Raw genomic sequence first — 15,726 nt, 5'->3', positions numbered from 1 at the left:
ATTTTATAGTAATAACTAATAATATATAAATGAAATATTCATTTATCAAAATAACTAATGAGACATTTCATTATTTACATGCCAAAATGACAATGCGTTATAGTAATATGATATCGGAGAAAGATAGTGCTAGTAGTATTTATTATTTGGCAGCTCATTCTTAGAAGCTAATCAAGTAAAAGGCTCTTTTTAAGTTATTCCACTTTCTAAATCGCGAGGGCAAAATTAGCAAATGAGACTGTTAGTGAAATTTCATTATTCATCTTAACGAAAAGTAATTGTCCAGAAAGTATTAATCTACAACGAAAAAATTACAATATACTACTATTTTTTTATGAAAAAGTGTTGTGTACAACTTTAAAATGCTTGAAAAGCACAAGTATTTGAGGGTCATCGAGACAAAAAGTCGAACAAGACTAGCCATCAATTTTCAAATGCATCAAGTTTCAACAAAAAACCTATCATAGCATTTCATAAAACTTAGTTATAGATTCAACAAAATGTCTAGGTGAGATAAGATCCCAACTACCCAACTAATAAAAGAAAGAACATAAAAAAAACCCAAATGAAAGATTTTTGATAAAGTACATATTATAGTAAAGAGAGAAACAATACACTTCGGATTTACTATATCTCTCTATTATCTATTCAAAGACTTGTTTTTTTTCTTTCACAAATTATATCTATTCAAAGACTTGTTTATTTCTTACACAAATTAATGGGCTAAGATAGGATTCCAGCTACCCAACTAATAATACAAGGAACATAAAGAAAGCCCATTAAAGAAAGAAATGGGCAGTAGAAAGATAGTTGTGTATAATTTGTAAAATTTCCATATAATACAAGTATAGTATGTTATTAGAAGTGAAAAGAATGGGTGCAACCGTCTCCCAAATCCCAATGGATATGATGAACAAATATTTAAGGTAAGGTGTTGGTATGATTAAATGGAATGAGAATGGAATAGAATGAAGATTTTTTTTGTAATATATTTTCTTTGCATTTCATTTATTTATTTTATTGTACCAATTAAATGAACATCATTCAATTTGAAACACATTTCATAAAGAACGAGCTTTGAAAAGTTATTTTCACTTTATATATTACCCCTAGTATAAAGTTTTTGAGACTTCTTTGCACAGAAAGGATGTTACTAGTTCTTCCTAAAATTATGTTTCGTCAAACACTGTCTCAGAAATGAAACAATAATTCATATAATTTGTTATATTAAATTCAAAGCGAGTAAAAATATCTAAAATACTTGGGTACAACAATCAGTATCATCACCAATAGAATCGAATTTTCTGCATATCTATTCAGATTTGGGTCGCGCTCGTTCATTTAATAAAAAAAATCATACTATTTAATTATATTAAAACAATCACATTCGGAACAATATCATTTTTGCAACAGTAGTTTTAAATTATTACAACATGCTCTAATTTTTCATTCATAATAGCAGTCATTTTCAACATAATTATTTTTAATCATAAGTATAGTCACTTTTATACAGTATATAAGAACAATAAATTTTTGTCTGAAAATCATTATGAATTTAGAGGTCACATATATTTTCTTTTAGAAAATCAATTATAGTTTTTTATTTATTCCTATAATATGATCATGGTCACTCAAATTTATCATAACTTGGATGGAAGAAAAATATTATACTATTAACTAAAGTTCGCTTTATTATTTTACCCGCATTGGTAATTTGTCTATTGAAAATACTAAATCTATAAAATACTACTATTATAAATCTACCCAAATGGACTAATTAATACTCCAAATAGCATGATCAAATTTATAGTTTAGGGATCATACTTGAAATTTTCAAGAAGTCTCTCCCTCCCACAATAAGAGTCACATTTTACTTTTACTATAAACTAGTGTTATCACCCGTGCTATGCACGGGACATAGAATTTTCAAATAATGATAATAAATTCTAAGGTAAGTAAACAAAGGATAAAAATAATATAATGAAGTTCATACTTAAGAATATGTGTTAATTATATAAGTAGTCATAACACTATAAACACAAAGAGGAGATATGTGACTAAGGATCAAAGCTTATGCCATAGTTAGAATAATATATACAAACAAAGAAATTGTTCTACTAAGGATCAAAGAAGAAAAAATCATATAGTTTGAATAAATAAATAGTTTAATTTTGATCAATAAAACATTGATGTTCATAAATGGGAACAAAAACTTAAAACAAAACAACACTCAAGACTGAAAATCAGAAATACAATATTTCTTAACTTCTTCTGCACCTTAAAGACTGAAAATCGGCATTGCAATATTTCGTAGCTTCTTTAGCACTTTGAAGAATGAAATTATGGATGGCAACATGCTCAAGAATTACTGATTGATTTGCGTTTGAATCTATTAACCAAATACATAAAAAATAAATTTTTTATTTGTGAGTTGTTGTAACACTGCTTTCCAATAACCACAGGCTAATATCTTGTACTCCCTTCGTCCCATGTAGGAGTCCCGATTTACCATTTTTTGGTGTCTCAATTTAGGAGTCCCGTTAGCATTATTCCATAAATGGCAATATGACTCACATTCCACTAACTTTTATTCACTCACATTTTATTATTAAACTAATATACACAAAAGTATGTTCCACATTACACTGCCCTTTTTCACCAAATTTCCTTTACATTTTTTAAAACTTGTGCCAAACTCAAATAGGATACTAAAAAGGGACGGAGAGAGTAATATAAATCAGTCAAATTGCACACTTTTTTGAAAAAGTTTTCCGGCTAAAGGTATTCTTTTGGAGAAGAGGTTTGAATTAGTCTTTTTAATCAATAGATAATTATTCAAACAAACTTCAAAAAGATTGCATTATATTATTATAAGATATGTTTCAATATTCTAAAATGATATTTTGGTATTGTTCCAAATCTATAAGAGCACGTTCACTATGTAAGAATTGGTCAATTCTTGATCCAATTGGGGGAATTATGGTGTTTACCTTCCACTAATTAATTGTTGGGGTCCTTACCATTGAGGTGGGGTCCGCACTATTCATGCCAATTGAGGAAGAATTGAAATCTTGCCTTTTAGAGGCAAGATTTGTCTGTACATTGAAAAATGCATCAAGAAATGAACTTGATTTTACACATTTGCCATACTTTTCCACATTTCCACCTTTCACTTGGAGGGATAAATTTGTCAATCCATAATTCTATTAATTCAAAGTCTTTATTTTGGGTAATATTTGGGTCAATTCTTGGCCAATTCTAGGGTACTAAACAACAGGGAAAAGAATTATATATGTGGCTAATTATGGTTCAATTCTTGGAAATTTTAATTCTTCCAAATGTTAGAAATGGAAATCTCCTATAGTGAACACGCCCTAAAAGTTTATAGTTTAAATTGTAGTAATAGGCTCTCTGCACGAAAAGAGCTACAGTGTGAAACTATTGCGTAGTAATAATTTATCATCTGTGGGAGACGGTCCAAATACAATACATAATAGTACTCCCTCCGTCCCGACTAAGATGACACATTTCTTGGCCGCCACGAGATTTTAGGAGTTATTTGTTAAAGTGTTAAATTTGAGTGAGAACAGGTGGGTGTAAGTATTAAAATAGAGAGCGAAAGAAAGATGAATAATTTAATAGGAGTGAAAAAAAGTGGTCGGTGTATTAATTGGAGAGAAAAAGTTTTAAAAAAAGGAAATGAACAATCTTAGTTGGGACAAACTAAAAAGGAAAATGTGTCATCTTAAGCGGGACAGAGGGAGTAATTTTTAATATTTTTATCAGTAATATCACTATTGCAAAACACAAAAAAATAAATGCTCAATTATAATGATACGCAATAAAGTCGAGTACATTTATACTGGTTTCATAAAATCCAAATATCAGTTTAAAGTAAATTGCCAAAATTGAAAATTATTCTAATTTGAAAAATATGTAATAACAAATGTCTATTATGACCACTCAAATTTATTCATATAAATCGAACATGTGTACAATTTATAAAAAAAGAAAAAGAAAATAGAGGCGTGCGCGGGCTCCACCTTTAAGAAGTAAAATGATACTTCAGTTTTATATGGTCTCAGCATTTTAATCTTTTACTCTTCCAGTATTTTTTTAATTGGTCACTAAATACTTATTTTTTTGAAAGATTTTACCGAATGCAAAGATACTACAGATTTTTGTAATGTATTTTTCAAGATAAAAAACATTATTCAATCCATCAAAATTTCTATTTGAATGATGATTTAAATTTATAAATTAATGTCGTAACTCGTACGTTAGTGTCTTTTTCATCTTATTGTGAACCAATAGGATGCAATTTTATTAAAATTTAAAATCTCATAATAATGTTTTTAAATATAAAATGTAGGAGTATAATTTAAGTTTTTAATTCGTGTAATTTATCAACAAAATAGAAGACCGCAAAACATGTAAAAATAAAGCTACAGAAAGCAATCAATAATGTTTTAAGTCTTTTTTTTTTATTTGTCTATTTAAATTACACATACCCAATTAATATAGATAGGTGATATATTACTTAAAAGCTTAAATTTAAATCTACAAAACTTAAACTATTAAATCCCCCCAATATCCCTCCTACAAACTAAACATAATATACATATAAATGCATATGTCTCTTCCCCTCTATCGGTCCTCCACAGTCCCCCAAATCAGAACATACAGATCTCTCTGCATACAATCTGTACTCAGCGGTTCAGCTCCTCCCCCGTCTGCCGATCTTCTTTTTCTTCGGTATCTCTCTCCCATGCTTTCTTCTATCCCCAAATCGAAGACCCTCTAAACATCACGCCCTCTAACTCATCGTCCGTTCAGTTCGCCAACAATAAGAGCCGTCGCCACCTCCCTCTCGTCAACGATCTACCACCGCTACTAATGTCGGACCGTCGCGAGATGTTCGCCGTGGTTGAACTCCCAATTCATCCATCTCCCCTTTGTCTTGGCTCTATTCTTATCCGGCCATGGCGTCGCCGGGCGGCTCTCGCCAGCGCTCCTTCCTCACAGCCTCGTCGCCATGTCTCCTGCCTCGCCAGTTTCTTCCGCACAGCTTTGCCGCCGTTCCTCCCACCTGCACCTTCTCTGCTGCCTTCAGTGGTGGTGTGCTCCGGCAGATTTCTTGGTTGATTCAAGTATTGATTTGGTTTATGAGTTAATGATCTTTTGTTGTTTTCTGTGTAATTCATGGAACTTGTAAATATTAATTTTATATAGGTTTAAACTTCTGTGAAACGCTATCATCTCATTGGACAGCCATATTGATTAATAGTTTATTTTTTTTTTCAATTAATTATTTATTTAATGAATACATTTCAACCAATAAACAATTTTTCCGCCAAAACTGTGCCACATGACATCCCAAAAAACTCCCCCTTTATATATTGATAGATGATAAGTAGGTTTCACAATTTATAACTCGTTTCACTCACATTCTATTATAAAATTAATATAAAAAGAGTGAACTACACTAATAGTCCCTGAATTTGTCGAAAAATGCATCAATGGTCCCTAAATTTTTTTATATCATTTTTAATACGATAAGACTAAAGTAACCCTATGCACCACTAGTGTGAATATTTAATGTTTGGGGGCATTTTGGACCTTTCTACTCTCCCTTTAATTTTTTTATTTTTTCTTCCATAATTATTTTCTTTTAAAAACTTAATGAAACCTTCATTTAAATAATATTTGATGCTTTATGATTGCAAAAATTTAATAAGAAACCAAATGTTTAAATTATGCTTTATTTATTTTTATAATTAATATTATTTATTATACAACTCAGTCAATCTGTATATTTGCAAGGAAAAAATTAAATCTAATAGTAACATTTTCTAATAAAAATATTAATGTGAACTATAGAAAACTCAACTTAAATTTTTTCAATTTGAGAAGAAAAAATATTATAGTAAACTATAATAATTTTTTATTTTGTAAATGTTACTTAAATATTTAAATGTTACTCGATATACTTAAGTGAAAAATAAATATTTTAATTACGTTAATTAAAATATAGTATAGAGAAAAATATTATTTAAGTAAAATAATTAAAATTTAAGTGAATTATATCTAATGTAAATTAAAGCTAACTCTTGCAAGTAACATTTTTTACTAAAAATATTAAAGTAAACTATAGTAATTTTTTCATTATAAAGCTTAATCTACACGTTATTCAAGTAATTATTTAAAAAATTTAAGTGAATTAATTCAAAAGGTGCTTTTGTGTATGTCCAAAAAAATTGCATGATTGAAGAGGCACCAAAACTATAATTTTTAAATACCGAAAATGCCCTCCATGTCATTTAAGAGGTTTTTCAAATGTAGAGGGATATAAAAGACTGAAAGGTACTAAAAATGTAATTTATATGGACCAAAAAGGCAATAAAATTTTTTAAGAACCATTGGTGTATTTTTTGACAAGATTGTGGATTATTGATGTAGTTCACTCATATAAAAATGGACATCATATTTCAATAATTTTTTCAACCCATGTGGAACGGAGGGAGTAACTTTTATAGTTTCATTCTATTTTGCCTTTAGAGGTTACTGGACTTACGACTATCGAAACATATATCCCATTTCTGATTTTCTAGAGGCTTATAGGTCATATATGGTTTATTAACTTTATTTTGATTATATCAAAATTTCAATGCTAAAAAACTCGTCGATCGCCAGAAAAATGGAAACCATTCTAACCATGGGCATAGCTGCAACTGTTTCCGATTTACGACGGCAAATGGTTTTTAGTGTTTGTTTGGGTTCTAATTTATTAATTTTTTTCTAATTAAATTATATGATCGATCTTTGATCTATATAGACATATACTATTTGGTAATGCAGATGGATAGATTCTTAGAGGAGCTCAAAATATTTAAAAAAAAATGGTTGATTTCATAGTAGATTCAAAGTAAAAACAATGTTGTTGATTTTAGAGAGGTAATTGAAGCTGGGTTTTGATCTATAGGCAAAACTAGATTTAAACACAGAAACGCAGAATAAAATTATACGTAGGGCATTTTTAGGTCATTGTTAGTGTAATTTTAGGTCATTTTAATAAAGGATAACCTAAAATAATCTAAAAATGACATCAAACCCAAATTTTATAATATGACCTAAAATTGGTTAATAATGATCTTCCGTATTTTTGGTTAATTATTGACCATTAAATCATTTAATCCTAAGACTAAAATTTGGGGCTACCTACTACTTGTTTAGATCATCTTTCGGTAATTGAATTTATAAATATTTTAATATTTAAGCATGAGTACTGACATTGAAACGTATGAAGTTATTAAAATGGTAAGTTCTTTTTAAACAAGTGGAGCAGTAGTATATCACAATTACATTATGTAAAAAGTGTAATAAGAATATTTTACTGAACGTAAAAGCCTCGACTTTCTATAACAATTTGAATATTTTTATGGAATATTATCAAATTTAATTACCGGTCCACAACTCACATGATTCACGTACACAAAAAATGGTTGCAATCGCCATCAGAATTAGCAAGTTGGAAAAAAAAGGAAAAGACATAATTTCGCATTAATCAACAGATTGTGATCTAATCTAAATAGTCCATAATACTTACTTTATACTATTTTCACCTATTTATCAAGTAATAAACAATTTACAGATGCTTAGATTTTTTCCTATAATATTGAAGAGAAACGTAAAAAATATTAAAAAAATGCAGCAAGTTGAAGATATATCAACAACATTCATTAAATTTAAATCAACTTGTTGAGGACTGAGTCATCAAGTTAAAGTTAGATTCAAACTTCCGTTTCCATCTATTTTCTTGACATTTTAAAGGTATTTGTTGTTTTTCTTAGAAGTTGATACACATACATATTTACAACATTTCATACTAATTAAATTGCGTTTTGTCATTTTGTATACTTTATTAGGATGTAGGAATTTCCACTTTTAGATAGTTTAAACATAGAATTTTTTTCATGTGGGTCTTTTAGAAATGTGAGAAACCTTAGCTTTACATGCAAAACATTATTAGATTTTTTTTGTTAGTAGACAACTTGGTGGCCAAACCTTGCTTATAAAAGTTAACCGTAATTTGCAAGATTCCGCAATAGATTACAAAGATCTTACTATTTGTTTGATTTTCATTATCCAAAAATAAAACCTATTTATTTTACAAATTGGGATTAGACAAATGCACATGTTATTTTACAATTATAATAGTCCAAATAAGATTTCGCCCCCCCCCCCCACCCACTTATATGCGTAATCCCACGGTTGTGTACAAATTTATACTATATTCACATTTTACTGGGACTCAGGACGTAATCACTAATTTTTTTAAGTTGTTAATTATGTTAACTCATTAATACACTATATTAAAAATGTCAACACGATGACATTGAAATGCCAACATAAACTTAGTTGATATTTTAATAAACTGCGTTGACATTTTAAATATACACAATGCATAAATTGTCAACACAAATTTGTGTTGACATTTTAATGTGATCATGTTGACATTTTTTATGCACTGCGTTGATGAGTTGGCAAATGAGCAATTTAAAAAAAAGTTAGCATTATAACACAACCCTTACATGTGCATATATATTTTGTAAATTGTCTTATCGTGTTTGTTTCACTGGTTTTTGGATTTAAGAAAACACTAATTAAATCTTAGTTAACGAATTTATGACTGTATAATTGAATGTTTTAAATTTAATTAAATGCATCTATTAATATCACTATTTAAGCATATATTCCTCTGGAGATGATCGAAACAAGAATGCATCTAAATCCAGAAGTGCAACCGAAATCTTGGCCTTAATATTAGTAGATCTAATAATCAATAATTAACCAAAAACACAGAATCTCATTATTAATCAATTTTAGGTCATTTTATACAATCTAGGTTTGATGACATTTTTAGATCATTTTAGGTCATTCTTTATTAAAATGACCTAAAAATAAATTAACAATAACATAAAAATATCCTCCATATGATTTTGTTATGTATTTTTATATTTAAAATGAACTTGCATGGATTAAAACCATATATCCCTCTTTATTAAATATTAGGCCGTGCAAAAGAAAGGTAGTTGTCAGGGGCGGACGCACCTGGACACTGGGTAGGGCTTAAGCCCTTACCAATTTTATTTAATTTTTTAATTTTCTACTTTCAAATTTTTCTAAATTTTGAAAATTCATGTTAAGCCCTTACCAAACAATGCTACTAAAGAACAAATTATCTTCTGATGAATAATTGTGTGAGGCTGAAATTAAAGAAGGAGAAGTAAAAATCTGCAAAAAAAAATGTAACAGTGGCGTTTGGCAGTGTAAGGAAGAAGATGAGTAATTTTAGAAGTGAATTAATTAATTATAAAAGTAAAAGTCAAACTTACCCCACATTATATGTTGAACTCGTTTTTAACTTTTAAAAATTAAGAATGCATTATTTAATTTTATAAAAGTGCTATCACTTTTAAAAATTGGGCACACATTTTTATTAAAATTTGAGAAGAAGGGAGTTTAAAATTTTAAGTGGGTACACGGTTTTGGGACTTAAAAAAATCAAAGGAATACAGACAGAACTGTTTAGAGGTTTAGAGCAGAGCGACTGCGGCAAGAGGGTTTGAGTCTTTGAGACTTTACAAAAATTAATATTCAAATTCTACATAAATTGTGAGGTAAGGAGTTTATTAAAGTTGTTAATTTTATATTCTATCTCGTCTTTTTAAGATTTTGATAGAATAATTGCAAGTTAAAAAAGTTATAACAATGGTTAGTTGCAAGCTAATATTTGTGAATTGTGATTGTCTAGTATACATAATACAATTATGTTATGTGGATGTAGGTGTTGATAGTCTCATACTGATATAAAATAATGGGAGGTGAATGGATGAATGATAGTTTAATTGTGTATATTGAGAAGGCCCTGTTTTGAACTATTGATAAAAAACGAATCTTATAACGTTTTCAATAAATGAGAACACATAGAATTCAGTTGCCACAACTTTAGATGTAAAACCACAATTCTGACATGTTCTTTTTATTAGATATATTTTGGACTAGTTCGTATTAAACATATATGCATTTTTACCGTTGTTGTGATTGCGGTTTTTATATGGTATAATATTTATATATATATAAATATATATTATATTTGAATGTGAAAAAATATATAATGAAACTCCGTCCCTACACCCAATTTTTTCTGCTTCCTGCCCTCGTAGTTGTTGACTATGAATATGACTCGTCACAATAATTATAAATATAACAACTGTTGAAAATGAAATAGTTGAGCTGTTGATTTTGATATTTTTATATACCAAATTAGATTAGTTGTCATTATATATATCACATTATAAGAAATATATAATTTAATGAATTCGAGAGTTAAATATCTCTGTACCATTCCCACTGTTTCATTTTCACCTTTTTTGCCTTCTTTTTTTCCATTATTTGCCTTTAAAAAATATATGACTCGTGGAATATAGGTTTCCACATGTTTTAATATGGAAATTCGTATTACAATAATATAATGCAGTGATGACGACTTCTTTTTGTTTCTAATAAAAATGACTTGAAAATTCGCTTATTAAAATTTGATAATATCTTGCAAAATAACCATCATTCGTATGTCATATATTAAATTTTCTAATTGGACCGTCAAATTGCTAGTGTATGTGATTGGCTTTTTTTATTAAGTACTAGTTTGATACGTCAAACCTCAACCTATTGTCTTTTCAAATGATTTGTAAATTTCTACACAATAATTATCTAAATACTCAAACTAATTGAAATTTTTTAAAAATCATACAGATATTAATATAATATGCAACAATTAATTGTTTTGGTTTCAAAATTCCAACAAAAAACAATTTATATAAAAGAAACAAATAATAGATAGACTGCGTAGACTTCTATCAATTATGAATCAGAGAATTAAAATTGTTAATTAGATAAATATCAATATAACCAGCAGTAGTCATTGAAACATTAAGTCAAGAAAAGAATAGTAGTAGTATAGTTATGGTAATGGAATGTAATTGATTGGGCGATTTTGCAATTGTGTGTTTGTCTCCTCACACACACACACAAGCATATTTCGTGAAGCTAAACCCTCGCAGTTAAGGTACAATAATAGCTTATGTAGAGTTTGTGTTTGCATGTGAATTATGATCCATGTTACTAGAAAAATGACATAATTATTTCATCAATTTCTTCATGCCCGAATAATGATAAATATAACGCTTTATTATTTTTATTAGTATTGAAGAGTGGAGCCTAAGAAATACCTAAACTAATTAGAAAGATTTGAGCAGAGCATTGGCGTAGGAGGTGCGATCTCTGCACCAATCATAGAGGATCTTGCAATCAATCGGCAGAAGATCGGGACCGTTAATTTCATTGACCTACTAGATCATGACACCTCCTTCTACGTGGATCGAGAAATACCATGACCGCAGCGCATCGACATCCACGTGGCAGTTCAAAAATGATCCCCTGCTTCGCTGGTTGCATCTCGAGGCCTCACGTGTAACAAAAAATTTTTAAAAAATGGGTGTGGAATATTTACTAGTTGACCGCGGGCAGCGGGCAGGGGAGACAATGGCCTTGAAACTAGAGCCCGCATGTACAGCATGGTCCCCCCCCCAACTGAGCTTATTTTAATATTAAGGGATGTGGGTCCCGCTTCGGTGGTGGATGTGGGTCCCGTCCGACGTAGCTCCAAAGTGGGCGGATGGCAAAACGACAAATAATGTGGGGACTCTGATGCAATTATGAAATTGAGAGTCTTGTAATCATCTTAAGTGGGGTCGCCCCGTTTGCACTTTTCCTTAATCGATGAGCTTTTTTTTTGGCCCCCAACGTTTTTTATATTAGTCTTTTTGCCGTAACAAAACTTTGTATTATTACTATTTCTTATCCGACTACGCCTATTGTTTAGGGAATTCTCCCTCAACAAGATATCGACGTCGACGAAAGATCGACGGAGAGAAATAACGATGGACGTCTCGATCTTTCCCCGAAATCTGCTCCAATTAGGGTTTACGCAAAGAAAGTGATAAAGAACAATAAAGAAGACGTAAATAAAAGAAATTATGTATTTCATTGATTAATTAAAGAGAATAACACTAGTCCTATTTATAATAAGGATTCTAACTTAATGGGCAAGACAAATGATATGAAAAGATATGCTAAATCAATACTAAACTAAATAAGAGAGATTTGAGGATATTCTTGGAGATATTCACGTATCAACTCCCCCATGGTTGAAATCCACCTTGTCCTCAAGGTGGGAACCACGACACAACGAAGAGCGACGCGAACAGAAGTTTTGGCGAGCTCTCCCCTGACACAACGAAGGGCGACGTGAACAGAAGTTTTGGCGAGCTCTCCCCTCCTGGATCAAATGCACACTGAATGGATAAGCGTCTCCATGCACCAATTCCTCGGCGACCAGCTTGGCCGCTTGATTGTATATAAACCCCATATATAATTATCTTCAAACCGGTATAAGCACCTCCTCTCTTGTTCCAACAAATCTCAACATCTTGAGATGACACACGAGCAACATGAATTGATGCGATGATCTCCTTCACTTCACCAATAGATTCCTCCTCCAACGCCTCTTCTTCCTCACTAACATCGAGGGTGTACAACTGCAAAATTGGGGACGTTTGGGGCGGTTCGTCGTCGAACAATTTCCCCTCTTCCCCACTGATATTGCTAGTCACAACAATGGCTTGGTTCGACACGTTTCCTTTATGAGAATAAGTAGCCTCACGATCTATGAATTTAGTCGCTTCCGTTGCTAATATAGAGTCCGTGGACACCAACCCACTCTTTGGAATATCACAATGCTCCCCTTCCACCATACCACGATTAGAAACGCAGTCGAAATCTTTGGGATCATCACATGAATATTCAAACTGAGTATCTAAAATCAAAGAATCTGACATTGCATCAGCGATCGGCGGTGGCGCGGGCTGACGCTGACCCAGCTGGTCCCACGACGCCTGCCCATTGTGAATTTGGTGATCAGGGAACCTGTTAACCCATGGGTCCCATGCGGCTTGATTCGTCGATGATGGTGGAAGACCCCACGGCTGGAGATGTTGCGACCGCGTCGACGGCGGCGACTCCCAGTGCGAGTTCCTCTCGCTCAATGTGGGCGGCAGGTCCCACGACGACTGCTGCGTTGTGAACCCAGCCCGAAACGGGCCCGGCGCACAACTAGGGTTAGGGCGAAACCCCTCGGGCCGGCCCAAAAAGGTTGCGCTCGCCGGTGGCGGCGGCGTCGTGACTGATACAGCCGCAAATGGTTGTGTGAATGGCAATGGAACCTCCAGCGGGCGTGATTGCGCGCGACTGTGCGGTGGCTTCGGATCCGGTCGCAGCGTATGGCGTGAAAATTGGTGGCGTACGTAGTCGTCCATGCGTGTCTCCAATCTCGCTAAACCTACCATCAACTGCTCGAACAGAACCCTAATCGGGTCTGTACGCGAAGCTATGGAGGGCGACTCCACAGCCGGTGACAGAACTGGGTCTGTAACCGCCGGTAGTTCTGCGATTGAAGGCATCGAACACATAAGGTTCGTGCGCCCTACTCCTGCTTGAAAATCGGACATGAATTCAGCAATGAAAGCACCAATTGTTAAGGGAATTATCCCTCAACAAGATATCGACGGAGAGAAATAACGATGGACGTCTCGAGCTTTCCCCGAGATCTGCTGCAATTAGGGTTTATGCAAAGAAAGTGATAAAGAACAATAAAGAAGACGTAAATAAAGGAAATTATGTATTTCATTGATTAATTAAAGAGAATAACACTAGCCCTATTTATAATAAGGATTCTAACTTAATGGGCAAGACAAAGGATATGAAAAGATATGCTAAATCAATACTAAACTAAATAAGAGAGATTTGAGGATATTCTTGGAGATATTCACGTATCACCTATACTCTGTCCGTTCCTTGTTAATAAAGACATTTCTTTTCGACATAGAGTTTAAGAACATGTTGTTAAATATATGGTGAAAAAATAAGAGAGAATAAAATTAAAGAGATGAAGTGAGATAAAGTAAAAGTGAGAATTATTTTTTGCCAAAAATAGAGATAACTTAATTAACTTGAAACATCCCGAAATTAAAATATTACTCTATTAACATGGAATAGATGGAGTATAATTTACACGCATTTTTAGCGTGCGGGGATTTAATATTTCATTTATGTTTTTATCAAGTTTGTCACAATTTTTTTGATATATTTCATAAAATGTCAGCTCTTTTTAACAAAACTATATTTTAAAAAATATACAGTACTTGCTAAAATAACAATATGCGTATGTATTTTATATACACTAAATACATCTTTTCGATAACAATAATAACTTATACAAAATCGGTGCTCAAATTGAATTCTACAATATTATTTGATCTTCCTATATGCCCTCTTATACGTGAACGTGAGTGACATAAACAATAAAAAAAAGAAAGCACCTTTTTCCCAAAGCAGCTGATTATAAGGAAAAAAGGCCATATACCCTTGATTTACAACAATTTTTACTTTTTACATGAAAATGACCTTTTTCATGATGCTTAAGCTCACGTCATCGACCCGTCTTTCCCGTAAACATCATAACTCAAACTTTATCATATCAAAATAAAACTAAAAGTTGGAGATATTTTTCAATCTCCTTTCTTTCAATATAATAAACAATGCATAATAATTTTAATAAAATATGCATTCGGTTTGTGCTTGACAGATAATCAAAATAATGTTGAAGCTTTACCATTTTTCCAAAAAGCTGTATAAAAATTAGTAGATTCCGACTCTTGTACTTCCAAATCTGACTATTTTACACCGACTCTCGATTACTAGATTAATCGCTTTTACGTGTAACTTAAATCTTTCACCACATATAGTATAAGTGCTAAAATCAAATCAAATCAAATCAAATCAAATCAAATTTTGATAAAAAAAGGGAAAATCATAAATATACAATCTTGACAAAAATGAACGCCTAATTAGAAATAGTATAAACGGTTACTAAGTAAGCAATGTCATTTTTTGTTGGATAGGATTTTGCATATTTATGTTTTTTCCATTTAGATTATAAATATAACAAGAAAATGTATGAGTTTTAAATTCCTAATTATTGCATAAAATGGAATATTATTGCAAAATGCAACCGTTACAAGCAGCAAACTAAAAAGGAAAGCAATGCATGTGTTTGTGATGATGCACAAATATTAAAACCGCATAATCCTTGATTGAATTGACATGTATCCAAGAAAGTTAAAACCAACTTAAATCATACTCCTTCCGTCTCATAAAAATATGTGCACTTTTCATTTTTATCTGTCAATTTCATTTTTGAAAAAGTTATACAGAGTATTAATTAAATAATGTAGGTCTCACGATTCACTAACTCTTATTTAACTATTATTCACCTCGTCTCTCCTACTTTACCACACCATTTTTCTCCTCTATTTTACTTTATCAATTTTATATTAATTCATATGTCATCTCATCTGCCCATATTTTTATGGAATAGAGGGACGAGTATCAAAACATGAAATGAAATACTAATAAAGTTGATGAACCTATAAAAGATTCGTCAAAAGAAGAAGGGAGCATATTGATATAAAGTAAAAAGTACAAGTTCTTATTTTATTTACCAGAAAACCTTGGTTGTCTAACAGATGCAGTGTACTACTTCTGCTG

The sequence above is a fragment of the Salvia splendens genome, chromosome 2 (assembly GCF_004379255.2).
Source record: "Salvia splendens isolate huo1 chromosome 2, SspV2, whole genome shotgun sequence".
NCBI classification, from domain to species: Eukaryota; Viridiplantae; Streptophyta; class Magnoliopsida; order Lamiales; family Lamiaceae; genus Salvia; species Salvia splendens.
This window is presented reverse-complemented; position numbering follows the sequence as displayed.